Source organism: Chlamydotis macqueenii, chromosome 28 (genome assembly GCF_036417535.1).
Source record: "Chlamydotis macqueenii isolate bChlMac1 chromosome 28, bChlMac1.mat, whole genome shotgun sequence".
NCBI classification, from domain to species: Eukaryota; Metazoa; Chordata; class Aves; order Otidiformes; family Otididae; genus Chlamydotis; species Chlamydotis macqueenii.
Genome location: NC_141583.1, coordinates 364,780 through 390,570, shown reverse-complemented (window position 1 = coordinate 390,570; position 25,791 = coordinate 364,780). Strand labels below are relative to the sequence as shown.

General features: G+C 65.2%; 1 long non-coding RNA gene across 1 annotated transcript in view; it reads left to right on the top strand.

The window, feature by feature from the left end:
• Window positions 1-3,804: 3,804 nt before the first annotated feature.
• LOC147597165 (uncharacterized) overlaps window positions 3,805-25,791 on the top strand; it is a 35,824-nt gene continuing 13,837 nt past the window's right edge. Inside the window, exons 1-2 of the long non-coding RNA XR_015261249.1 lie at window positions 3,805-3,915; window positions 25,338-25,399. This is a non-coding gene — a long non-coding RNA (uncharacterized LOC147597165). The remainder of the gene's footprint in view (window positions 3,916-25,337; window positions 25,400-25,791) is intronic.

Below are 25,791 nucleotides of genomic sequence, written 5' to 3'. Positions count from 1 at the left end.
GGGGGGCCGAGCCAGGGCGCACGGCCGGGGGAGGAGGGACCCGGCACCCCGCTGGCAGGGTCCCCCGGGAGCACCGCCACGATCCCCCCCCCCGGCCAACGCCGGGGCCTCCGCCAGCGGCGAGGGAAAATAATCCGCCCGTGCCGGGGTGGGCGGCGTGGGGGGAGCCGCGGTGGGCCACGCCAAGGCGACGCTTCCTTCCCGTTCGCACGCCCCCCTGCCCCCGCCACCCCCAGCCTCCTCACCGCACGCGTGCCACCCTCGTCCTCCCCGCGGGGCGGGTGCGCAGTGAGCGCTGCGCCGCATCCCGGCACGTCGCCCCACGGGGCGCGGGGCCGGCAGGAACCCCGGGGGGCACCGGGGGTGAGCCTCGGCGCGGGGCTGGGGGGCCCGGCTTGGCGCCGTGAGCGCATCTCGCTGAGCAGCTCCAGCTCCTCTCCCCTCTTGGTGTTTGCTCCCCCGGCCCCAAAGATGGGGGCCGTGCCCCCGCCGAGGACGTCGCCACCGCGGCCAGGGCCAGGGTCTGCGGCTGGCAGGAGACCCCCGTCCCGCTCCCCGCTTTAAGCTCTGCAGCGTCCCACGGGCACCGGCACTGCCGGGGAACGAGCCGGCGGCAGCACTTCCGCGCCAGCGAGCGATGAGTTGAACTGCGGACTCTTGATTCCTCGCCGCGTCTGACTCCCGTCTTTTTGGGAGCCAAAGTGGTCTCCCCAAAACCAGCCCCGCTCCCGCGCGGCTCGGGGAGAGGAACGGCGGCAGAGGGGGACCGAAAGTCGTGGCAGGGACGGAACGCGGCTCTCGGCCTCTCGGCTTTGAAACCAGCCCTCAACCGGCTCCTCTCCCGTCCTCCCAGCGCTCGGTGCGGGAAAAGGAGCAAATATTTTTCCCACTTTAGGTTTTTGGGTGTCTCGGGTTGTTTTTTTTTTTTTTAATAGCCTGAGGGTGTAGGTGGCTGCATATCTTGGAAGACCTGGGCGTCCTGCCTCCCACTCGCTGGCGCAGGGCGAGGGAAAGCAATTTCCACCGTCAGGAGGCTGCGCACCAGCTGCGCGCGGCCATCGGCCGGGTGTGGGAAGGGAGTTACTCAGCATTTGGTTCCCAAGAGAAAAAAAAAAACAAAACCCAAAACCAAAACAGCTCAAACTGACTTTCCAAAATACTCTGAGGTTCATAGAAATGTTCTCGTCCTCATCTCATAAATATCCTGGGGTGGATCCTTCCCGCGTTTCCATCCCGGAGCTGACGGAGAGGCACCGGAGCTCGGCTGCTGCGCGTTATTACGACTATTTTTATTTTTTATTTCTTTGGCTACATGATCTCAGTTGATTGGAAAACAAACCCCAGAGAATCCTTGAGGAGAGGCGGCAAACAGCTCCTGGTGAGATGACTAATCCCATCTCTATCTAAACCAACAGGGTGCTAAAAATAGCCTGATTTCTAACAATAAATGTAATAAACCAGCTAAGCGACAACAAACAGCCCCAAAAAGCCAAACGCACCGAGAACTCCACTGGGAATCTGTGTGGTGACGGGGACGGAGCCAGCAGGAAACCCTCACCGAGTCCAGGGGTGATGGCGGTGGAGGTGCCCGTGCCGCCAGCGACGCTCCGGTCGGATCCGGCCTCTCGGCCGAGCGCGCCCTAACCCCTGCCCTAACGGCGGTAGTTGTGGTTTTGCCCAGTTTGTCCCAATTCACACGGGGAAAGGCGCAGGGGCCACGCTTTGGCGTGGGGTGCAAGCACCGCATCCAGAGAAAGCCCGTCCCGGAGCGGCCAGCTGCGTCCGTGCCACCACCCCTGCCCGGAGCACCTCCCGTCCCCCGGGTCCAGCCGGATGGGACCCAGCGGGGCTGGGACATCCTCATCACCGGTCCCCAGCCCCGTTGTCCCGGGACAGCGGCCTCGTGTGTGACACAGCCACCCCTGTCTTCCGGGGCACCAGGCTCCCGCCGGACTCGCGCCGGCTGCACGCCGCTGGTACGGTGGGCTGCACGCCGGAGGGTCCCACGAAACATCTCCCGTGAAGGCTCCGACCCCTGGCATGCGCTTGCTTCCGCCGGGAGCAGTCCCACGCTGGCTTGATTTTTATTTTTACTGCTTTTTGTGGCACGTGGGAGCCCGCCACAGCACGTGCGTCCCTGGGAAAGGAAAGCCTGTGCCCCACGCCGAGCCCGCGCCGTGCCGTACGGCGTTTCTCCGGCCCGCGCTCGGCAGCGTGAGAGCTGATCCGGTGGGAGGATCAGCACCCGCCATGCCCCTGGGTGCAGAGCCATGGAGGTCCGCATCATTCCAGAGGCTACCCACCCCCAAAAATCCAGAGTCTTGCCCCAGTCCACGGCCCTACAGAGCCCTGGCGCGGAGCGAGTGCTGCGGTGGAGGCCATCGTTCGACACGCTGGGTTTCTTGGGGGTAAGCACAGCGCAATTTCGCCAGGCTGAAGGTACGGGAGGAGGTGCAGGAGAGGGAACGTAGCGCCCCGGCTCGGAGCTGGGCCTGGGCGTCGCGGCCGCGCAGCCGAGGAATGCAGGAAGCCCGCCGCTGCAGCCGGTCGGTGCCATGCGGCCACGTGCTCCCGGTGCCATGTGTTCCCAGTGCCATGTGCCTGCGTGTTCCCGGTGCCATGTGTTCCTGGTGCCATGTGACCGCGTGCTCCTGGTGCCATGTGTTCCCGGTGCCATGCAGCTGTGTGTTCCTGGTGCCATGCGGCTGTGTGTTCCCGGTGCCATGTGTTCCGGGTGCCATGTGTTCCTGGTGCCATGCGGCTGTGTATTCCTGGTGCCATGCGGCTGCGTGTTCCCGGTGCCATGTGTTCCCGGTGCCATGCGGCTGTGTATTCCTGGTGCCACGCGGCTGTGTATTCCCGGTGCCATGCGGCTGTGTGTTCCCGGTGCCATGTGGCTGTGTGTTCCCGGTGCCATGCGGCTGTGTATTCCTGGTGCCACGCGGCTGTGTATTCCTGGTGCCATGCGGCTGTGTGTTCCTGGTGCCATGCGGCTGTGTGTTCCCGGTGCCATGTGGCTGTGTGTTCCCGGTGCCATGCGGCTGTGTATTCCTGGTGCCACGCGGCTGTGTATTCCTGGTGCCATGCGGCTGTGTGTTCCTGGTGCCATGCGGCTGTGTGTTCCCGGTGCCATGTGGCTGTGTATTCCTGGTGCCACGCGGCTGTGTGTTCCTGGTGCCATGCGGCTGTGTGTTCCCGGTGCCATGCAGCTGTGTATTCCTGGTGCCATGCGGCTGTGTGTTCCCGGTGCCATGCGGCCACGTGTTCCCGGTGCCATGCGGCTGTGTATTCCTGGTGCCACGCGGCTGTGTGTTCCCGGTGCCGGGGAAAGGCTGGGGCAGCGCCGGCTTCGCGCCCGCAGTCAGGGTCGCAGGAGGCGAGAGCGGCCCGGGGCAGCCCAAACGGGGCAAACCGGGCTGCACCGTGCCCGTGAGGGCGCCGGACACCGAACCGCGACCCTTCGTACCGGATCCAGCGCCGCTGCCGCAGCACCGGCCCTTTCTCCCGGGCGAGGGGCGCCGAACCGGCTCAGTTTTTAGGGACGGGGGCCCAGGCCGGCCCCGGGGTGCTCAGGGCCGGGATGGCGACACTCAAGCCCCCCCCGACCGCACAACACCCCGGGCTGGGCCTGCCCGCGGCGGGGAGCCACGGACACGAGTGGGCTCCCCGCGGGCGGCAGCGGAGGGCGGGGCGGGGGTCGCGGGCCGCCGCCGCCCCCCCCGCGCGGGTTCCCGCCCCCGGGGTCCCCGCCCCCGGCCGCGCTCCCGCTTCCTCCCCGCCGCGGCGGCCATTGGCTGCCCGCGCGCCGCGCCGCGCCGCGTCCTGACGCTGGGCTGGGCCGGGCCCGGCCATGGTCGCTCCCCGCCGGCTCCGCCGCAGCCCCGGGAGGCGGCTGGGCCCCGCGCCCCGCTAGAGGTGGGTTCCGCGTCCTGCGCTCGCGCTTCCGTTTTTTAAAATTAATTTTTGAATTTTTTTTTTTTTTTTTTTTAAAAACGTCTTTCAACGCCGTTCTGGCGTTACTTCCGAGAACACCCCCCCAACCCCAGCGCCCCGGGGCCGTGCCGCCTGCCTGCGGGAGGGCGAGACGCTCCGTTTCCCCGCGTTTCTCCGTGTTTCTGGTTGGGGGGGGGTACCGGAGCCCCCCCCTCTCCTCCGCCGCGGTGGCGGCCGGAGCGCGGAGCCGGCGGGGGCGGAGAGCGCATCCTCCCCCCCTTCCCCCCCCCCTTTTCCCCTGCTTCAAAACAAACCGTCACCAAAATGGTGCAGAGGTGAGGGGGGAGCGGGAGGAAGGGGGGGGAGCGGCGCCGGGCGCTGCGGGGGGGGGGGCAGGTGAGAGGAGCGGGGCGGGGGGCGCGGGGCGAGGCGGGCGCGGGGTCCCTCTGCCTGCGGGGTGCTGCTGCTGGCGGGGGGGGGCACCGGGGGGTGCTCACCCCGCTCTGGGGCAGTGCCGGGGCGCGGGGGTGGGTGCCTCCCCCCGTGGGACCCCCGCGGTGACTCGCCCCCCGCGCCCAGCTGCGACACCGTGACCACCCCGGCGCGGGAGCCGCCTTCCGAGTGGGGCCCAGCAGCTTTTGGGGGGCGTCCCCCCACCGCCACCCCGGTGGGGCATGGGGGGAGCAGGCAGCGGAAGGGGTGCTGGGGGTGGGGGGGGGGGGAATGTGGTTTGATTGGCAAGAGCAGCTTTTTGGGGAGCCGGCGGTAAATCGAGTCCTGGCGCTTGGCCGGGTGCCGGCTCCGGAGCTGACAGCTGGGATTGTTTGTTCCCGGGGACGGCGGCAGCGGCGACAGCGGGGACACGGCGACAGCGGGGACGCGGCGCTGCGGCTGCCATTTGACAGTGCTCGGAGCGAGGTGTCGTGGTGGGGGGCAAACCCCCGCCCCGGTACTGTCGCGGCCTCCCCGGGACGTCGAGCGTTTCCTCGGCCTGGCGGCGCGAAGCGGGGTGCGGTGCTCGGGGCGTCCCGGCGTCTGGGTGCTGTTTGGCGTCCATAACGCCTGTGTGCCGGCGGCTCGTCTCCTTCCCAGCAGCTCGCCCCCTTGGCTTTGTTGTTGCCTTGTATTTCTTTATTTATTTTGTTCTTTCCGGCCCCCCCACCCCGCCTCGCGCACGAGAGCGGTGCACGCCCGGTGAGAGACACGCGTGTGCACACACACACACACACGGCTCTTCCCTCTGCACCCCGGGGCACCCCGCGGCTCCAGGTGGCCCTGAGCTGGGGTGTCCCCCCCGCCTCCTCGTCCTCCCCAGAGCTGCCGCGCGTTTTCGGCCGGTGATACGCCCCCCGCAACCTGCAGGCAGGGGTCTGGGCAGGGGGGCTCAGACTGGTAAGCGGGGCGAGTTCCCCCAGCACCTCCTCCTTGGCAAACCGCCTCTGCCCGCCCCCCTCTGCCCCTCCAAAGCCTCCTCTCCTGCAGCGCCCGGCCCCCTGTGGGTTTTCGGGCTGGCGCTGCTCCGCCAAAGCAGGTGCTGTTAAACCCGGGACAGCCAGCCCAAAACCTCACTGCCCGCGGAGACGGGGCTGTGCCGGGCTCAGCGTGGCAGGGACGCTGGGGCAGCTGTGTCCCCTCGCCCAGGCGAGGGGCTGCGCGTTTTGGGTGTGGGTACGGTTTATTCTGGGTATTTTCTTTCCTTCCCCAGGCTGGAGGCTGCCCGTGAGCCCCTGAAGGTCACAGACCTCTGGATGGGCCTCACGGCTTCTCCTTTCCTCCCCCCGGCCTTGCCCTTCAGCCCCTGCAGTTGTCGTGGCTTTGCCGGGCTGAGGCATCCGCACTTGCGCGTGGCTCGGAGCAGGTGGCCGATGTCCCCGGAGCCACGGGGGCCGCTGCTCAGGTTTCGCCGGTGCTGCCAGCGCGGTGGAAAAGCGCCGTCGCCTCCGCCGCGGCGGGGATTTAACGTTGAAGGGGGCATTAGCTCTCGCGGCTCGGCGCTTCCGCTCCTGCCTCGGCGATCCCCCTGGCGCAAACCGGGCCCCTCGCGCCGGGCGGTCGCGTCTCCGTGTGTGCTCGGTGCCGAGGGGCTCCGGGGACCTTGGGAGGTGCCAGCATTGTCAGCGGGTGACCTTGGGCAAGTCCCTTTGCTTCCCCAGGCGCTGGTGTTGCTCTCGGAAGGGAGGGTGATGTTCAGTGTCTTTAATCCCCCCCCACCCCGCCTTCCTTGCTGCTGCGGGGCTCTGGGCTCCGCTTGGGAAGTGCAGCCGCGGAGCTGGAAAGGACTGTTGCTATTTTATCCTGTCCCTGAGCGGGCAGGGCGGAGGCGCGGACGGTGCCGGCGTCGCCCGGGGTGGATTTTTCCCAGGCTGCCAAGTGAAACAAGTGGGCTCTGATTCTCATTTAGCGCCGCAGCCCTTTGCTGTGACTCTGGCAACGTAAAGGAGCCTAAATATGGTCATAAACCGCATCCACGTCGAGGTCCCGCCGCGCCGCCAGGGCAGCGCAGCGGCGGCTGCGTGCGCGGGAGATCAGCGCTGAAAGGGTCGGCCGAAAAGTCCGGGAGCGGGACACAGCTGCCGCGGTGCTGGCGCGTGCCGGGAGCCGCCGCTGGCAGCTGCCTGGCAGGGAGGCACAGATGCTGGTGCAGGCCCCGGCTCGTGCAGGAGGGGTGAAAGCGGGAGCGGGGGGCGATGCCACCTAGCTCGGCCCGAAGGACCGGGAGGGCTCCGTGCGACCCCCGGCGAGACATTTAAACCTGAAAAAGCGTCAACGGTGAGGGGCAGAAACGGCTTTTCCCTCTTTATTTCCAAAACGGAGCGCTTCCCGGGGGCAGGCCGGCAGTGCTTCGGAGCATGCCGGGAGGACCGGCCACGGGATGCAGCGTGGTGTCCCCGTGCCGCGGCGGGTTGCGGGGCTGTGCCGTGGTGCGGCGGCTTGGTTGGGAATGGAGGGGAACGCGCGACATTGGCGTCGCCCGCGCCCACAGCGGTGCCGTGCGAAGCTGCGGCGACGTGAGCCGAGCCGAGCCTGGCCAGGCGACGCCCGGGACTCGGGCAGTGAGCCGGCAGTGTCCCGTTAAATCCCGTGAATGCCCGGGAGCGGATGCGGAGGTGGCTGGAGCGGGGCTGAGGCGAGCTGGCCCGGGCAGCGGCGGGGGCTGCTGCGTAGGTGCCGTGCCGGACTTCCCCATCTGCAGTCGGAGCTAAAAATATCCCCCGCGCCTCGCCCCGTAGCTGTCCCATCTGCTCGGAGGGCGAGCTGCTCGGGCCGGGGACTCTCTCTGATTTTTGTAGTTATTTTGGCAGCTCCGGGAGGCCGAGCCGTCCGGGGTTCAGAGGTGACTCTATCGCAGATGACAGCCCTGCCTCCGGGAAGGTGCAGCTCTGCGCCCAGCCAGACAGGCGAGCACAAAGCGAGTGAGTCAGGGCAGGGAGGAGGAGGAGGAGGAGGGCTGGGGAGGAAGGGGAGGCGCAGGAACCCGTGGCTGTGCTGGCGGCGGGGTGGGGGCCGGGTGCCCCCGGCCGCGCTCGCCCTCCCTGCGGTGGCGGGGTGATGGGACGTGCAGCCCCTCGCCTCCCTGGGACGGTATTTACTGCTTTGCCATCGCATGCGCCTCTCGGGGTTGGTGTTTTGGTTTTTTTTTTTTTATTTTTATTTTCTTTTTTTCCTCTAATTAGAGAAGCTTTCAATAAAAAGCTGGGATTTGTTAATCACTTTGTTTGATCAGAGCTGAGGCAGTGCCGGAAGACCTCTAGGTTTTTCCCACTGCCGGCTGAGCAGCCGTTTGCTTTTGCTTTCAAGATGGATCTGCCGTCTGCCTGCCAGCAGCGTGGCCTCCACGGATCGGTCACTTCTCATCCTGCGCTCCAGTTGGTTTTGCTTGGATTTTGGTTTTTTTTTTTTTTTTTCTTTTCTTTAATTTTTCCTTTTCCTTCCCTCCCGGTGTCTCCCTGCTGTTGCTCCCCACCGCTTGAAAAACGGACAAGAGCTTACATTCTTCAAAAAATTCCAAAAAAAAAACCCAACCAAAAAGTGCCCACGGGGAGCGAGGACTTGTTAAACGCACGGGAAATCGATTGGGATTTATTTGGGGGGGGTGCGCTGTGCGTTTGCTTTCTCTTAAATGGTGGCTGAAAAGATGGGGGGAGCGGGGCCTGTGTGCTGCACAGGGAGGGGTTTTTGGGGAGGCTTGGCCCGTCTTTGCGTGGTTTGCGCCCAGGCTGCGGGGATCAGCTGCTCCGCGGTTTCCCGAGCGGCAGGTGAGCCCCTTCCCGGTGTAAAGCGCGGTGGTGGGTGTGGTGAGGCGGGGCGCGTGCCATGGCGTCAGGCTCCTCGCTGCCAGGGTCCGTGTCGCCGGAGGGGTCTGGTCGCGGCACGATGCTGCGGCTGAGTGCCGGTATGCCGGGCGCCAACGCGTTCCCAGTGCGTTTGTGATGCCAGGTGCCGCCACGGCACCCAGCGGGGCTTTTAACGGCCTTGTGCTGCTCCAGTCCCCGCCGGAACGGGCAAGCGGTGCTGCCGCTTCCCTGCCTGCCGAAAGCGAAGCCAGCGTCGGCAGGAGCGGCGCTGCGGCGAGTGGCGTGGCGCGTGCGGCGAGGACGGGCTGGCGGGGCAGTGTGGTGTGCGCCGGGATGCGTCAGGCTCCGGCCGCCGCCCAGGAGCCACCGCGGTGTCCCATCCTGGAGCAGCCGGACCGGGCTGTGCTGGGGCCGCGCGTCTCGCTCCGTGCCAAGCGGGACGCGTGTTATTTCACAATGTGCGATTAGCCGCGGGTTTTCCTGGAGCCGGCGCGTGGCTGTGGCGGCGGCCGCGCGCGCAGGGGCTCGGCAGCGCCCGCGTCCCCGAGCCTCCTCGCTTTGACTGGACCGGAATCCAGATCGGGGGAGCCGAGTCCTTGCCGTGCATGCAGGTATTGTCCCGACGCCCGGGCCCTGCCGACGGGAGCGTCTCAAGGTCAAAGCCGCGCCGCGCAGTGCAGCGGTGTCTTCGTGCTGCTGCCGGGCATGAGCCGGCACGGGGCCGAAGCTCTCCCACCTCCCGCTTGGAGTCAGCGCTGGTTTGGGCTGGAAAGGGGGTAATTAAATGGCCTATTTCTGGGCAGGGAGGAAGAGGAGGAGGAATCATTTCTCTTTCCAGAACTTTAAACAGCTTCCAGCAAGCGTCCGGCGCAAACCCAAAACCACTTCCAGGAGGAGGTGGCTGCCGTCACCCCCAGCTGGGATGCTTGGGGCGCGGGTGGGGGTCTGGGTGCCGTGGGGAAGGGCGATGTCCCGCTGCAGCCCTGCTGCCACGTCGCCCTTTTTTTTTTGGAGAAGGCAGGACAAAGCTGCAGCTCCCGATTTATTTATTTACTTATTTATTTATTTTCCCCAGCCCCCCAAAAAAAATAATGAAGAGGTTTGGAGGCAGCGCCCGCAGGCGGGGCCGAGCCCCCGGCCCCAGCCCACCCCGGGGCTGCGAAGGGGGTCACCTCTGGTAGGCTCAGCTGGGAGGGTCCATCGCTCTGGAAAGTGTATTTTTAATTTTCTCTTATTTTGAATGTAATTTTTTTTTTTCTTTTAAAAGAGAATTTTCCCTTTGCAGTTACTGGAAGACTGCAGGGAAAAACTGCTGGGCGCCACAGAAACGAGTACCCAGGAACGCGCCCCGTGTCGCGCAGGCGGGGGAGACGTGCAGGGTCAGACTGGTTTGGTTTGGTGTTCCTCAGAAAAAGAAATTGAGAATGGAGAACGTTCACGGTGTCAGTGAGAGTTCTCTGTCAAAGCGGTAAAAATTTAGGGGGCTGAAAAAAGGGATTTGCTTAAAGCCTGCTGCATCAAGCTTAAACAAAATAAATAAGTTAAATAAATTAAATAATCAGGCGAAGGACTTCTGTTTAGTGAAAACTGGCAACGTTTCTGGGTTTCTGTCTGGAATTTTTCGGTTGTAAAACCTGAAATTCTCCCCCACCCCAGGCAGTAACCTTGAGCCCCGGTGCCGTGGCAGGAGTTTCCACTGACAGCAAAGAAAAAAAATTAAAAAAAAAAAAAAAAGTGGATGAGTTATTTTGCCCGGACAGACTTTTTTTCCCTGAGCCCGGTGACCGAGGCCGTCCTGTCCCACAGCCCCAGGCCACGGCGGTCTGCGCCTGGGAGCCGGGGGTAAAGCAGCGCAATTCGGCGCTGCAACGGAACGGCCGGGATCCGGCCCCTGGGCTGCGGCGGACCCGTGGGAGAGGACCTTCGCGAAGCTCCGAGCTGCGAATACTGGGGTGAGCTGTTCCCAGTGTCGAGAGGCTGTGGCGGCAGAGCGGGGCCGCGCGTTTGCATAGCCGTAGGTGGGATCTGAGTGTCGCGGTGAGCGTCCCCGTGGAGCTGCGGGCTTCCCGCTGGCGTGCGAGCGAGCTTTCGGCTTGGGGAGAATCTGTCTTGGGCGCCGCAGCTGGCCCCGGGTGCGGTGTCCTGCGGCACCCGCAGCGTCCCCGGGCTCTGCGTCACCTTGTCCGGGAGGGGACCCTGGTGCCGCTGGCCTGGCTGAGGGGTGGCGGCTTGGGGTGGCTGACGAACCCGCGGCTCGTTAAAACCCGGCTCTGCCAGCCGGTGCCCTCTCCCTGCCGGGGGGGCGGAATTTTGCCGTTTGTGCCGAAAGGAGGTTTGACTGTGGCAGCATCCTCCGGCTGAGGCGCTCACGCCGTCCAGTGCCGAGCCCGGCCCGTGGCTCCTGAACCAGCTGGGAGCTCGCTGGAAAAGCCCCGGGGAAAGCAAAGGGCTGGTGCGCGGCACCGAGCTGCTGCTCCAGCGCTCGCGGGGGCCGAGGTGGTGGAGGAGAGGAGGTGCCTCCGGGCACGGTTATCCCTGGGGACAAATGCGTGCTCCCTGAGACGTGCCTCTGCCCGTGAGAGATGCTGTGACAGCAGCAAATTCATTTTCGTTACTGGGAACCGGGGTGAGGAGTTGGGTGAAGCAGAGCTGGCTCGGGCCGGGCCTCGGGGCGGTTTTCCGGTGAGGAGCAGCGCTCGAGCAGCCTGCGCGTGCCGGGCGGTGTGGGGGGCTCCCGGGAAGGGCTCAGGGCCGCGGCATTGGGGCGCGGCGAGAGCCCGGCCTCTTCTCTTGGGTGATGCTTTCCCAAAGAGCTCGATGCGCCCCTGGACATCTTACTGTGCGCGGCTTTTGAGGACTCGACGCTCCGTCCCCTGGGTTTCGAGCACGGGGATCAATCCCGGATCCGTCCCCAACCTTCCCTGACTCGGCACGGCCGTCCTTCCCATGCGCCGGCAACGAGCCGCCGGGAAAACTAGCACCTCTTGACTCGCTTGTTCAAAAATATTCCCGGCCCCGCGCGGGTGCTGCTGCCAAGATGGGGAACGGAGCCGGCGCTACCTCTTTGCAGAAATCTGTCGCCTCGCCCGGCGAAGGGGAGGTTTGGGAGCCGCGCAGCGCCGGGCCCCATCGCTTTCTAAAATAGAAGCAGAACAAATGGTTGGAGCGAGATGCTGGTGGCGAAGGCAGCCAAGCCTCTTCCCGCAGCAGCTGGTGGCAGCTACGCTGCTTCTCGCTCCCTCCGTCGATCCTCTCCCCGGAGCCGGCGTTTCGTCGCGGGGGGAGAGGCGAGCATCCGTCTTTCTGGGACAGCGTTGGGGGTACCAGTGCTTTTTGGGGCTCGGTGTGAATCCTCCTTTGGTTTTGGCATGGTTGAGCTTTAATCGAGCTGTGGGGCAAACGGGTTTTTGGGAGCAGCGCGGCGCCGCAGCAGCGTGCGCCGGTGCGGGATGAGGAGGAGGGGAGTTGGGTGGCGGCGGTTCACGAAGGGGCTTTGTCCCAAAACAATGACGCGGGTGCGGGGTTGAGCCTTGGGCATGGCGCGGCAGCGGGTGCCGAGCCGGCACATTGGACGGGGGAGCGCGGAGCCGCCGTATCTTCCACCTGAGGGGGGACCCGGTGGCGTGAGGTCTTGGGTGCTCCCGGGGTCCCCAGGTGTGGTGGGAGCTGCTTGAGGCCAACCTCTCCTCTTCCTCCGGAGAGCGGCTGCGGCACGGCTCACCGCGCCCGGCTGAGCTGCAGCACCTCGCTGCGCCCTGCCGAGGGCCAGTGTCCTCGCTCCCCGCGGCGCTGCTCCCGAGGTAGGATGGAGCCGCGCGTCCTCGCTCCGTCTGGCCGCTGGCACCCGGGAGGGGAAACGGTGAGATCGGCTCTGGTTGCAAATCAGGAGAGTTCGGAAAAATCCTGTTAATTGCCCTCTGATCTGTTGAGGTTTGAGGCCGGGCGGAGCGTGCGCGTTAGCAAGCAGAATTTCACGCCTGTCTCCGCGCTGGAGAGAGCTGCTCCAGCTGGATGAGACGTCGGTGGGAAGGTCGGGCAGAGGCTTCCCGTAAGGGAGGACGTTCTCGTTCCTGCCTCGTCCTTTCCAGCGGAGAGGACCAGCCACCGCGCTGCTCAGCGTCCGCTCGGGTGACCTTCGGCGCCTTCTGCCCGGGGAGGGAGGAAGGCTGCTTTGCATGCCTTCTCCCCGCGGTGCCACACGTGTACCGAGCAGCTGGGGCCTTTTTGTGGTGCAAGCGCGGCTTTGTTTTCAGTTTCTCGGAGGTAAACGCCTCTGAGGCTGAACGTGGCGCCGGGGCACTGCTGAGAGCAGCCCCCGTGGCTTGGGGGACAGGTGAACGCTGGCGCTTTGGGGGTTTGGCTCCCCTTTGGGCGCTGAAACAAGATGCTCTGATAATTTTTTTTTTTTTTTTCCCCCTGGGATTGTAGAGGCTTTTCTGAAGGTCTGGTCCCATCCTGGTGGAGCTGGGACGCTGCACCGCGGAGCGTTGCAAGCCCTGCTGTGGAGTCCCGTGGTGTGCCGCACCTGCTCCCCACACCTGCGTTTCCCATTTTTGCAATGATGCACTGCGATTATTTTTTTTTTCCCAACCATTTGTGGGCTCGGGAGACCCTTTTGTCCCAGCATCACGCCGCCCACCGAGGATCCCCCCTTGAAGCCGATTTTCTGCGCTGTGTCCGGGCACTGAGCCCCAGCACGGGGCCAATGGTGACTGCCACGTGCCCCCCGGTGCTGACCGCCCCGGTTTTGCCGTCGAGGTCTTTCTCTCGCGCGGAGAGAAGCGGAAGGGTGCAAGCTGCGCGGCTGGGGCGGCGCTGGACGCTGAGCCAGGTGCGGTGCACCGGACCAGAGCGCCCTTTTCTCGCCTCCCTGCTTGCAGCCGTGTGCTGGAAGGGCGCGTGGGCGAGCGTGGTGTGGGGCAAAGGGTCCCCGGGGGCTTTCTGGCTTCCTCTGGGACCCCGCGCGCCCGCCGGCAGCCCGTCTCCCTCGCGGAGGGGGTCACGGGCCGTTGGGCTGCCTTTAGGCAGAGGTGTTTGTGTGTGTGATCTTATTTTTATTTGCGAGCCTTTCGGAAATTTTTCATCACGGCGAGTGCTGCTTCAGCGCCTGGCGATGGGGCGGGAAGGGGCGCGGCGGGGCGGGATGGAAACGCGGGTAAAATTGGTTCAGCTTCTGCTCGTGCGATTTTCCTGTTCCTGTGCTGCGGGAGAGCCGGAGGCTGCTGGGATTTGGAGGGGCTGGAGCCGTCGGGACTCCGGCTAGGGTCCTGGGTCATCCCCCTGCGGGGTTGCGGGTTGCCGTCCAGCCTGGAAACTCGCTGGCACCGACCCGGGCTTCCTTCGGGGCCGCGCCGCGGTTGCACCCAGAGGTATCCCGTGGCCTCGCGAAGACGCCGAGCAGCGACGGGTTTTTGTCCCGTCGAGAGCTGGACAAGAGCTCGGGGACTCCCGCATCCCATGGGCGATGGGCCGGCACCGGGACCTGACTGGGCGGAGCAGGGTGAACCGGAAAGATGATGGGAAAGTAAAAGTGAAGCGGAGGGCTGGGCGGCTCCTCTGGAGCGGTGCTTGGCCAGGGTGGTTGGTTTTGGTGCTGGGCCGTGGTGGGCAGGGCTGAGGCCGCCGCGGAGCGGGATGGTCCTGCTCGGGGCTGCAAGAGCCCCCCGAGAGCTTGGGAGGTGTCGCTTTGTCCTGGCAGGGGGGCAGCCTGCGTCCTCCAAAACCCCGCGGGGTCTGGGGCGTCCGTGCCTGGGGAAGCTGGCACCCGGGATCGGGTCCCCAGCGCGGGGAGGGGCTGGCCCCGTCCCTCCAGCGCTTCGGCCGCCCCTTCAGCCTCCGCTGTGACACCAAGGTGCCATCTTCTTTCTTTCTTTCTTTTTTTAAAAATTCTTTTTCCCTAAATACGTTCCCAGTGCGGCTCATCCATGTTTCAGCCTCCTTCTCCCTCCTGTTCTCGCGCTGAAGTCTATAACGCTGAAATTATAGCATCGCCCTCGTCACCGTGGCAACGCGCAGGGATGTATTTTTTAAAAAAAAAATAAAAAGGCCCAGAAGCCCTCCAAGGATTATGGCTTCAGGGAGGGATCAGGCTGGGGGAATCTGGGTCACGGCTGGAGCAGGCTTTTCCTCCGGCTCCTCTCCGGTAATTCCACCTGCCGCGGCCGGGGCAGGGCAGGGCCGTCGGCATCCGTGGGCGCCGCGCTCGCCGTGCAGGACGCTGCCGCTCGCCTGCGTGCGCCCCGGGAGGGGCACCCTCTGCGCCCGCTGTTCGCGCCCCGGACCCAAAACTCCTTTGTGTTGCGCAGCGTGCTGTGCCTGCAGGACAGCCAGAGCCGCCCCCGCCCCGGTTTGTGCGACGCAACTTTTCTCCCTCATCCCCCAAAATAAACAGGAATCTTTTTTTTTTTTTTTTTTTTTTCTTCTTTTTTTCCTAATTTTTTTTTCTCTTCTTTTTTTTTTTCCTCCCTTTTTCCACACCCCCAGAGCCGCTGTTGCTGGTGGCAGGGAGCCCAGACTCCGTAGGAACTCAGAAATGCTGCAGATCCAAGCCCCGGCTGCCCTCTCGGTTTCGCAATCCTTTGGAGGGGGGCAGAGAGAAGGAATAAAATGGGAGGGGATTTTTTTTTTTTTCTTTATTAGAGATTTATAGACTTTCCCACCAGTAGGGACGGGGAGCTGGAGCCGAGCGGCCGGTTTGCTGCAGTAAGTTTCCCACTCTGCGTTTCCCCGGCCTCTGCGGCCCCTCTGCGGCCTTGCCGACGGTGGGGTGGGTCGGTTTGATTTTTGGAAAACCGTCGATGGCGCCGGCGGGGGTGGCGGTGCTGCTCCGCGTGCCGGCACCTCCCGCGGCAGCGGCGGTGGCTTAGGTGGTGCTGGTGGCGGGGAAGATTTGGCTCGGTGGATCGTTGTGGGCTGGGAAAGCCTTTTCTGCCTGTTCTGCGGCTGCGTGCGAGCCCTTTGGCTTTGGCTTCCCGGCAATGCCGCAGCCGTTGCCCACGGCTGTGGTCCCGCCGGCGTGCCAGGCTCGGCGCTGCCGGGGAGCCTTCGCTGCCATCTTCATCCCCCTCTGCAGTTCAGCGTCTCGGGGTTTGCGGTCCGTTTATTTTTAGGGAACGGCGGCGCGCGGGCTCTGAAGTGGCCGGTGGGCGACGCGCGGCCGGACGAGGGGGGGTTTTGTTCATGGGGGTATTTCAAGCAGCCGGTTTTTACGGGCGAGCGTGGCTGGCGAGCTGCTCGGCGCCACGGCCGGCTCCTGTCCCCGCAAGCGCCACCTTACCTGCGCCCTGTGCCGTGCACGGGGCGGGGTGCGAGGCTTCGGCTTCCCGGCCCCGCTCCGCACCCTCGCGCGGGATGCGGCCCTCGGCCAGCGTTCCCGCCGCGGGGAGAAATCCTCCCTCCCAGAGCTGCGCCCGGGTGAGGCCTGAGTCCTGGCCGCTCCGGTGCGAACGGCCGGTGATTAATGGGATTAAACTGGTGCTGCTAGCGAGGTTTTTTTTAATTTTGCATCTGGTTTTCTCAAGACTTTCTAAGCGAGAGGGGGAGGCCGGGGCTGCCTTGCGTTGAGATCTGATTAGATAAGGGAGAGCTGCCTGTGAACAGAATTCCTACCGGATAATTATTTATACCTCCATGTGCGTCACCAGTAAACATCTGGACCCGCTCCAAACGTCCCCGTTCGGTTTGTTTTGTAGCCTCTCGTCAGGGATGTTTCTCGGATCCCTCCCCACCTCCCTTTCGGCACGTGGCTGCGGGCGGCTCGGCTGAAATTGGGGGTGGGCTGCGGGCGGATGAGCCCGTCCGTGCCTCGCGGCGCACTGCCGGCGCAGCACCGGCCCCCGCTGCCCCGTCGCCGCGGGACGGTACCGCTCTCGGGCTCGGCACGTTCCCAGCTCCTGGGTTCTCGTGATGGGCCCAGAGTCACGTTGCCCTTTCTTGGGAGGAGAAAGTTTCTGGTGTTTGTGGTTGCAGGAAAAATACGAGTGGCCAAAAAAACCCAAAAAGCAATCCCAGATGTGTTGCTTTCTATTTTAAAACCTCGTCGTTTGATTTGGGGGCGAACCAGACTCCTGACCTTTCGCAGCGCGTGGGGCTGGCAGCCGCGCCGAGCTCCTCGAGGCCAGGGCTGCCTCCTTCCTTGGCCTGTGCAGAGCCAAGAAATTAATATTAATAACTCTCCCTGGATGGGAGCGCGGTACCTGCTTCCCTGGGGCTCCGAGGAAGGCTCCGGCGCGGGCGGATAACATCAGCAGTCGTGATGAGCGGGACCAGAGCGTCGCTCCCTGCGCAGCTGGGGTGCAGATGGGAAGGGACGGGTGTGGGAGGGGAGGGGTGGAGGACTCGCTTTTGGAGCGCCTGGGGCAGGCCCTTCAGGCGCCGTGAGCTTTTTTTTCTTTTTTTTTTTTTTTTTCTTTTTTTTTTTTTTTGTGTTCCTCCACCGTTTTTGCAGCCCCGGCCCCTCTTCGCACGGCTGCGGTGGAAAAGCCGCGGTGAGTTGCCGGAGCCACTGCCGAATGCCGTCTCCCTGCGGCGGCTGGGGCTGAAATCCAGGGCTCACCTCTGCCAGGCTCTCGGGGGGGGGGGGAAACTTTCAGTGCTGCGCCCAGCCTTAATCTCTTTAAACTGTATTTTGCTAATCCTTCATTAGGATCTCATTGTGAGCTCGTTATCCCGTTAGGGCTTAGATCGGCGCGTGGCGGCGTCGCCCGCAGAGCTGGGCCGGGAAGGGGCCGTGTCGCGCCCGCCGCCGCCACGTGCCATGCCGGGACGTGCCGGCAGTGCCGGGTGCCCGGCTGAGGTGGGCTCCGCTCTGCGGGAGCGGGTGCCGGCCGCTCCGTCCCGCTCCCGTCGGTTTCGGCCGCTTGAAGAGGTGCGGGTGGCGGCGGGAGTGACGCAGGGCGCCGGTGGCCCCGGTGTCTTTGGCGTGGCCCACGGGGACGTCGTTTCTGTTTGCTGGACGTGCCCGTCTGGGCTGTCGGCGCCGGGAAGCGGGGCTGTGACGTGAAACGGAGCTGGGTTTTGGTTGCACCCAGGCTGGGTCTGCCTCGGGAGTGCTTCCGAGCGCGCTGGGTGCTGCGGGCGAGGTGTTAGGAGCCGGCGGGAGGTGACCCTGAGTGTGCTGGGAGGAGGGCGAGCTCGCTTAACCCCCTTCCCGTGGCCGCGGGAGCCTTAAAAAGGGCATCACTTGGACCCGGCGTGCCGCGGGCGGATTCCTTCCCTTAGCGAGCAGCTGCTTTCCCGCTGGGAAGCTGGATCCACGCTCCCCCTCGCAGCGCCCAGCTTCTGCGTCCTCCCCCCGTGCGCGGCGACCTTCTCGGGGCGGCAGCTTTGCAGCACCGGGGGTCGGGGTGCCCGCGCGCCCCGTTTCTGGGAGCCACTCTGGAGCAGGCAGGCGGCCGCGCGCGTCTGACGCCGGGGAGGCGGCGGGTCCAGCTCGGCGGACGAGCAAGCGGGGCCGAGCGCGCTGGCCTCGCGGGCCGCGGTCTGCGCCAGGAGATGGTCTGCAGAGCGGCTGCAAAAAAGCAAAACAAAAGCCGCACGCCCACGCGTTCCCACACGCGCAGGCGAACGCGGAAGCGAGCGTGCGGGGGGATAAGCGAGCGGCCGGAGCCGAGACTCGGTTTGGTTTGGTGGAAAACGAAAACCATTGCGGTAAGCGAGAGGGCTCCTGGCTTTTTCCCCCTCCTCTCAAAAAAATATTAGGTGGGATTTTTGTCTTCCCCTGGTTTTTGTTTTGGTGCACAAACGTGGGTCTGAAGAGAAGCTTGGTGGCTACAAACTCGCTGCTGGTCTTGGTGCTCTGCTGCCCGGCGCCCTTTGCTGGGGGGTCTCGCGGACACGTGTGTCAGCCTGTCCTCGTCCGCTTCCGCGTGCCGGGCGAGGTCAGGAAAGGGGGGTGGCTCCGCCGGCATTGCCCCGCGAACGAAATGAGCCAGGCTCTGAAGTCGCACGTGGCCTGCCCGGGAGCGTTCAGAGTTTAATGCAGGTTTATTTGCTGTCAGGGCACAGAGCATCGCTGTGCATCGCACTTTTTGGGCAGCTGGCGGGGCGCGAGGGCACGGTGAGGGGCTGGCGGCATCGCCGGGCCACGGGAGGTGGGGGCTCCGCGGGGGAGCGCTCAGATTCCCGGCGCAGGGCTGAGCGACTGGTTCTCGCGGGGTTTATTTCTGCAGCCGCGCGGCGCTGGTGCCGATGCCGATGCCCGGGCTGTGCCGGGGCGCTGCCCGCTCCCGCTCCCCCCGTGGGGCTTCCCCTCCCTGCCGGGGCTCGCAGGAACGGGGAGCAGCGTGAGCTGTGGTCGGAGCGGGGCGGTGGCGGTGTCCCGGAGCGCCGGGTCCCTGGGTTTCGTTCGCCTGCCTTGGATCTCGCAGCCCCTTTGGGGTGCTCCTGCCGCGGGGCTTGGCCGCGGGCCGTGCCGCCCCGTTCCCGACGCTGGGAAGGTAGAGCTTTTCCAAACTCCTCTCTCCCCTTTTCCTGTGCCTATAATTAGCCCTGGCTCGCCGCCACCGTATACTGTACAATCCTGGAAAGAGGTCACGGCTTTGCTGAAATCCTTGGGAACAGAGCTGCCTTTGCAGCTGGGAAAGCCGTGCCGGGTCCAAGCAGATAAGAAATGGGGCAAACACAGCGCCGTTCCCTGCTGTGATTTATGGGCTCTGGGCATGGCATCCGCGGTCTCCTCCCTGCACCGGCTCTGCTCTCGCTCGGGGGAACGGATGAGTCCGTCGGGGTCGGCAAAGCCTCACGCCGCTCCCGCCTCCGCTGCGGTGCTGCCGGCCGCTGCCCGGGCCGCGGGGGCCAGGAGAGCCCCCCGCTCCGCGGCTGCTGGCACTTGTTTGCTGCCGCGTCCCCTCAAGGCCTTGCTCAGGGCTGGGGAAGGAGCCGGACGCTGTTCCTGCGTGTTTGCGGTCCTTTCCCCTTCTAAAAGTTCTGATTTTTGTGGATTTCCTGGGAGCGGGGTCCCTTTGCAGCAGGAAAAGCGTCTTCTCCGTGACCCTAAAGGTCCTTCAGCCTAAACGGTTCTGAGGTCCCCGGCCGGGCGAGGAGCAGCGCCTCGCTTTTCTCCCAAAAGGGCGAAGTGGTCGGGGGCAGAGGGGGCTGCTGGAGCTGGGGAGGGTTCTCCTGCCTCCGAACCCTCCTGCGCACACCGCTGGAAACTCGGCGTGAAGAGAGCGCTTTTAAAATGGAAAACTCCCCTCCTCATAAGAGAGAGACAGAAACACTGCAAAATCCCCCGTTTGAGAGTTTCCCAGAGCTCTGCGATTGTTCCTCTGCCCCTGTGCAGTAATTCTGAGAAAAAGTCAGGATAGATACGGGCAGAAAGGATGGGAACGGAGAGCCAGGGCTCCAGCTGCCGCCCTGGCCAGCGCTCTGCACGTGCTGTATCCCCCCGGCAGCATCCCGCTGCCGAGCCTGTCTTCCCTGTCCAAGGAGAGATTAGCTAAAAAAAATCAGATTAAAAAGCCAAACGCTTTCCGTTTGCTTTAATTGGCTCCCAGGCCGGAGAGCTGCTTCTCTTCCCTCCCTTTGGATTCGGAACGCTGGGATTTTCGCTCTGAATGACGGGGCCGTGGGGCGCTGGGGACGCCGAGCTCCGCGCTGCCGCGGCCGGGTCCCTGCGTGCAGCACCCGGAGTTTTTCCAGCAAGACTTCATAAACCCCTTTTTCCTTTTTTTGACGCTTGCCGGTACCGGCGTGTTCATATGGGGTTACATCTGGGACATGGGATTTTTTTCCGAGGGTCATCGGAGCGGATTCATCAGAGGGAGGCGCTGGGCCGCGGGGCATTCATTACCCCATGGGGACCGGGTTGTTCGCGGACTGGCAGGGCCGTTCCCTACGGATTTGTGCTGCTCGGTTGGCTGGCTAACCAAATCGCGCAGCGGTCTTTTCTTCTCCGTAGGTGCCCATAAAATCCCCCTTCTGCTTTCCCCTCGCAGCGGCGTGCGCGGGGGCCGTGTAGGAGTTGCTGACGACGGCACCGAATGTGCAAGTGTTTCTCTGCACCTTGCTGGAGAGAAATGTTTTAATGTAAAAAAAAAAAAAAAGTGAATGTGAAGTTTGGGGAGTAGGCGCCCTCCCTGCGGAGACTCGCTGCGGGTGCAAGGGTTTTCGGGTCCTGGACCTGTACATCTGGGTGGCTGCAGGGCTGACTTTACTCTCTGGCTCGGGGTTTTTGGAGGCTGCCCAGTGGCGCAGGCTCGCTCTGTCGGGATGGGGCTCCCACTTTTCCGGATGCAGCCCCGACTTTGCGGCCGCTGCGGAACCGCGCTCAACCGGCGCTTGGCCGTTCGGCCTGAAGGGTTTGCCTGAGGGGCCGGGGCTTGCGGCTGGCTCGAAGCTGAGCTCCCTTTTTGCTTTTTGGGGATAAAAAAAGGGGCTGATTTTCCAGCCCCTTGCGGGGTTTCCTCTGGAGGAGAGGGAGGGTGCTGGCACGGGCGGCTGGCGCTGGGTGTGGGGCCGCGACGCCGGGAGGGGCTGTCGGGGGGTGCGGGGTGCCCGGGGGGCCGCGGCCCAGAATTAAACACGGCTCTCCCGGGCGTCCCGTGTTCGGCCGCAGAGCTGTCTCTCCTCTGCACAAGAAAGGCTTTTTTCTTTCCTGTTTGCACGTCGCCCGTGTGAGCAGGTTTAAAAAAAGCTCTGGGTTTCCAGCGAGGGCCGTGGAGCTGGGCTGGGATTTTCCGGCGCGGGGGCAGGCCCCGTTCCTGGGCGGCACATGGAGGTTTGCCTGGGCCCCCCCTTCCCAGCGAGCGCCCACCTCCCTCTGCGCCCACAGTCGTGTTTGCGCGGGGTTTGGGGTGGGCGACCCTCAGCCCTGCTCCCCTTCCCCAGCCCCCCCAGGAGAGCCCTCCGCCACCCCAGCCTGTCACCCCATGGCCGCCGGGAGGGGACTGGGGACCTGCCCCCACCTGCCAGAGCGAGGCTGGAGGTTTTGGGTTTGGGCGGACGTGTTTGTTTGGTTTCCATGGGAGAGGAACGGTGACAGCCCGAGCTGCCGGCGAGGCTGCAACGACGCGGCGGTGCTGACTCAGGCGAGGGCTGAGCGGGGCAGTGAGGGACCCAGGCTTTTGCTCTTGGTTGGGATGGTTTGCTCCCGTCCTCCTTCCCCCTCGGCTCCGGCACGTGTTGGCACGCCGTCCCGTCTCGCCACACCCCGCTCGCTGGCCCTGGAGTTTGGACCCGCCGTTCGGCCACGCCAGGCGCCCGTGCGGCAGCTCCTCGTGCCGTCTGTGCGGCCTTCGCGCGCGTCCGCGTCGTTGCCGTGAACGCGTGAGCCCTGCCTGGCGCGGGGCCACGGCGGGGGCCAGGCCGGCGCAGCTGCGTGCCCAAGCGTGCCGATGCGTGGACGCCCGGGTCAGCCGGCACCCTCGGGCCCTGGGGTCAGTGCCAGCGGGTGGCAACGTGGCCCGAAGTGTTGCCTCCGTCACCAGGGCCCTTGGGGTACAGGGCGCCCCCATCTTGGCCTCCCTGGGCTCTGGTGGGAGCCCCTGCCATGTCCTCGCGTGTTTTGGGGCGGTTTCAGACTCGGGGTCCTCCTGGTGTTGGGGGGCGAGCGGGACGGGACGAGACGAGGAGGGGGTGAGGGGCTGGCTCAGGGGAGGTGATCGGGGTTTGGGGTGGGGGATGTTTGTGGTTGCGGCTCTGTTCGGTTCCCCGCTCCGTGCCTCAGTTTCCCTGCGTGGGGAGGAGCAGGCGGCGCTGCGCGGCGGCAGGACGCCGTGCGGGCAGCCCTGGTCCTGCTGGCGGGCGCTGGGCCGACGCGCGGGGACGTCCTGCGGTAGCCTCAGCCCCTGGCCGGGCTCTCGGGGTGGGGACGCGCAGACCCCACCCAGGTGTAGGGTCCCCCTGCCGCGCGGCGTTGCTGCTCCCGCCAGATGTGCTGGGCGCAGGGTGGCCCAGCTGTGCAGAGCAGGGCGGGCGCTGTGAGCCCGCGGAGACCTCTGCGTCCAGCCCTCATCCCCCGGTCCCCCCGCCATGGCTCGGTGCGTGGCTTTGCTCCGAAACCCGTCCTGGTCCCCAGCCCTCCCGCGCCTCTGGCCGCCCCCGCCCGCCCGCGTCCATACAGCTGGAGGTTTCGGTTCTGCATCTGCGCCACCCCAGGGGGAACTCAGCCGGCGAGAGCGAAACTCGGTGGCTCCAACGGTCGCACACGCGTGCTGTCATCCCCCCGCTCCCCCTCCGCGCCCCCCAGGTCCTGGCAAGGCCAGCGGCCGCTGTTGCAACACCTGCGGCGGCAGCGGCTGTGCCACGCGCTTGGCCGCCGTCACCTTTCCTGGAGCACGGCTTGGCCGGGATGGAGAGTGGCCACCCGGCACCTGGAGGAGCGGAGAAGTGAGCCCCCCGAGATTCCCACCCGGCATCGAGCTGGGGGTGCCTTCACCCCGTCCCCGAGCAGGTGCTGGAGGAGCACCCGCAGCGGTTGCACCTTCTGCACGGCACGGCCGAGCCCTTGGTGCGACTGGCGTGCGCCGTCGCTGTGCGCCGTCGCTCTTGCGCCGTTGCTCATCCCTGCTCCGCCGTGCCGCGCAGCCCCGCACCGCCGTGCCGCTGGAGGTGGATCCCTTCCCGTCTCTCCCGTTCGGCAGCCCCCATCGCCGTGCCGGCGGCGTGACTCGGGCGCAGGAGCCAGCGCGACGGCGGGTGGACGGGGGTTTCTTGCCATGTTTAGCCACCAGCCTGTCCTACCCCGCGCTCCGGCCGAGAGCGGGGTCTCTCCTGGTCTGTCCCTTCCCATCTCTTGGTGCGAGCCAGAGGAAAGCCAAAAGGGAAAGACTCCTGAGGGCTGGTTAATCCCCAGGGATGTTCCCAGTGGCTGGTGCGGACTGGAGGCCAGGCCGTGGCCGAGACGCTTTAGTTCTGTGGGCTGCAGAAATGGAGAAAATCCCTCTTTTTGTTGTTTTTTTGTTTTGTTTTGTTTTTGTTTTGGTAGCACTGGGGCTGATGCTGGCTGTTGCTGGGGCCGGTGGGGTACAGCCCCGGGGAACGGGCTCTGGGATCGCCCTAGTTTGGGGGGGGGTCCGAACGCGCCTGGCAGAGGAGCAGCGAGCCGGGTCAGGAGCCAACGGGGGGAAGTTTTGGTTTGGTATCCAAATGCCTGCGGCCCCCAGCCCGTTGCTAGAGGAAACCTGAAAAAAGGGGAAGGAGGGATTGCGGTGGCTGCTCTTCCCCTCCGCAATCTGCGCCTCCCTCTTGGCCCCTCTGCTCCGCTCCGGCCCGGAGCGCCCACGCCTTGCCCCCCTCCCTTCCCCTTCTCCCCTCGACGTTCCCCTCGTGTGCCCGGCCGTCCTGGGGATGCCGGCACCCCGAGCCGAGCCAGCGCGGTGCGGCTCTCCTCTGCGGACGTAGCAAGGCAACCTCACGCTGGCGGCTTAATTGGCTGGCGATTGATCTAATTAATAAGGGGCTGGGGGCTGGGCTGGGCGCTTTGGCGTCGCCCGGCCTCCTGCGCGGCGAGGGGGGCTCTGCCGGGACCCTGCCCCCGCCAGCGCAGGGGAGTTAGTTATTTGGGGTGTTACATCTGCGCGTGATGTAGTCGGGGGTGTGTGGGACTGGGTGTATTCGGGGGGCTGCACGGGGGTGTATATTTAGGGGGTTTCTGTATGCGTGCGTGGGAATGTGTGGGTGTCTGGGGGTACTGCCCATCGGCTGTGGCGCGGGGGCTGCCGAGCTTCAGCTGAGCAGATCCCCGGGGTGGTCACCGCGATCCTTCCCTGCGCGTCCTTCGGGATCCTTCCCTGCGCGTCCATCGGGATCCTTCCGGCAGCTTGGAGCCGCTCCGCCGGCCGTGGCAGGCTGCACCAGCCTGACTACACCGGTTAAAACCGGGGGTCCCGGGAAGCCCCCGCGGCAGGGGGGTTGTGCTGTTGTCAGGCGATCCCACCTCGAGGCAGTTTGGTTTGCTGCTGGGCGAAACCGAAGCTCTGGTTTCCGAACAGGAACAGTTTATTGTCTGCTCAGCGTTTCTGGCTGGGCGCTGGACGAGAAGATTGTCTCCTCTTTCCCCTTTTCCTCCCCTTCTTTCCTTCACTCAGAAAGGGGAATCCGCTCGCCTTCGCTGCCTCCGTCCCTCCCCGACGTGGTTTATTTCCCCCACCCTGTAAAATAACAGAGCGTTTTGGGAACGCGGTGCTTGTCCCTTCTCCTGGGCAGCGTCTCCGTCGTTACAACAAAGCGGCTCTCCCGTCCTGGAGGTGACGGAGCCGGGCTTGGCCGTCCGTCCTGTCACTGTGGCCGCTCCGTCCGCGCCCCGCTCACACCCCGCGAGGTTTGGGGCTTCTGTGAGGCTGGAAAGCTGCTCGTACCCCAGCTGTCGGGGTGACCCTGGGGGCGAGGGGCCGGCGCGGCCCTGGCTGAGCCGCGCGCTCCTCGCTCCGGCTTTGTTGGAGCGGGGTTTTGTAATGCCAGGAAATGAGCTGGCCGTGGGAGGGGAGGCAGACGGGGAGAGGAAGGCTGGTTTTGTGGTTGGAGCGGAGGATGAGGACGCCGGAAAGCCGAGCACAATTCCTCGCTCTGTTGCAGGCGCCGGGGGTGAGGCTGCAGCTCGGTTCTGGGAGCGGGAGCTGGCGGCACGTTCGGAGAGCCGGGTGCTGGCCTGCGGGCCTCGGTTTCCCTGATGTTCAGTGGGAGACAGCGCGGTTCCTCTCGCCCGCGGGAGCTCGCCGCGGGGCTCTCACCGGGCGTGACAGCCACCATAAATGACCGGCGCGCGGAGCCCGCTGCTCTCTGCCGCGCGGGTCGCTGCCCGTCCTCGAGTGGCGAGTGAGAGTGGGTTTGGTGAGGGCAGCTTTGGGCCGAGCTGGATCTCGCCCCTTGTTTATGACAATTTTTGTCCCACGGATTCCCATGTCCCACCCCCCCCTCCCGGCACCAGGGCGCTCTCTGCATTTCGTAGCCCCGGGGCTCCTGGTTGCCTTGCAGGAGCTCAGCCAGGTCCCACCCGGCCGCAATGGCCCTTCAGCGGTGCCGGGATCGGGGCAGGGAGGGGACCCCTCAGCCAGCGCCGCTGCGGGGGCAGCGGGAGCCCCTCAGGGTCCCCTCGGGCGGGGTGTGCAGGGAGCCCTGGCCTTGCCCCCGTCCCCTCGGGCTCATGGCTCCTCGCTTTTTTCTTCGCAGTTTGATTGAGGCCGCAGCTCGTCCCCTGACCGGCGCAGAAGATGCAGCAGTCTGCGTAGCAGGTAAGGGGGAGAAATCCCAGCCTTTCGCCCTCGCTGCCTCCAAGGGGTCGTGCGCCTCCCCTGCTCCGGGCCGGGGGCCGGGACAGGACCCCCATGGAGGTCGCGGCGGCTGGATGCGGCTCCGGGGCTCAGACTCCTGCGTCGGTGCAGAATCCGACCCCGCAGCTCTGTTCCGGTGGCAGAGCGGGGTCCCGGTGCCGGCAGGGAGCAGCCGCCCGGCTGTGCGCCCCTTGCTGCGGGCGCGAGGGGTCCCGATGAGCGGCACCGGGCAGCAGAGTCCCAAAGCCGGCTGTGGCGGAGATGCCGCGCCGCAGGCCCCTTTCGAGGGCTCCGCAGTTCTGTGTGATGTCTGCCCTACCTGGTACTGAAATCAATAAAAGGAAAGGTTTTAA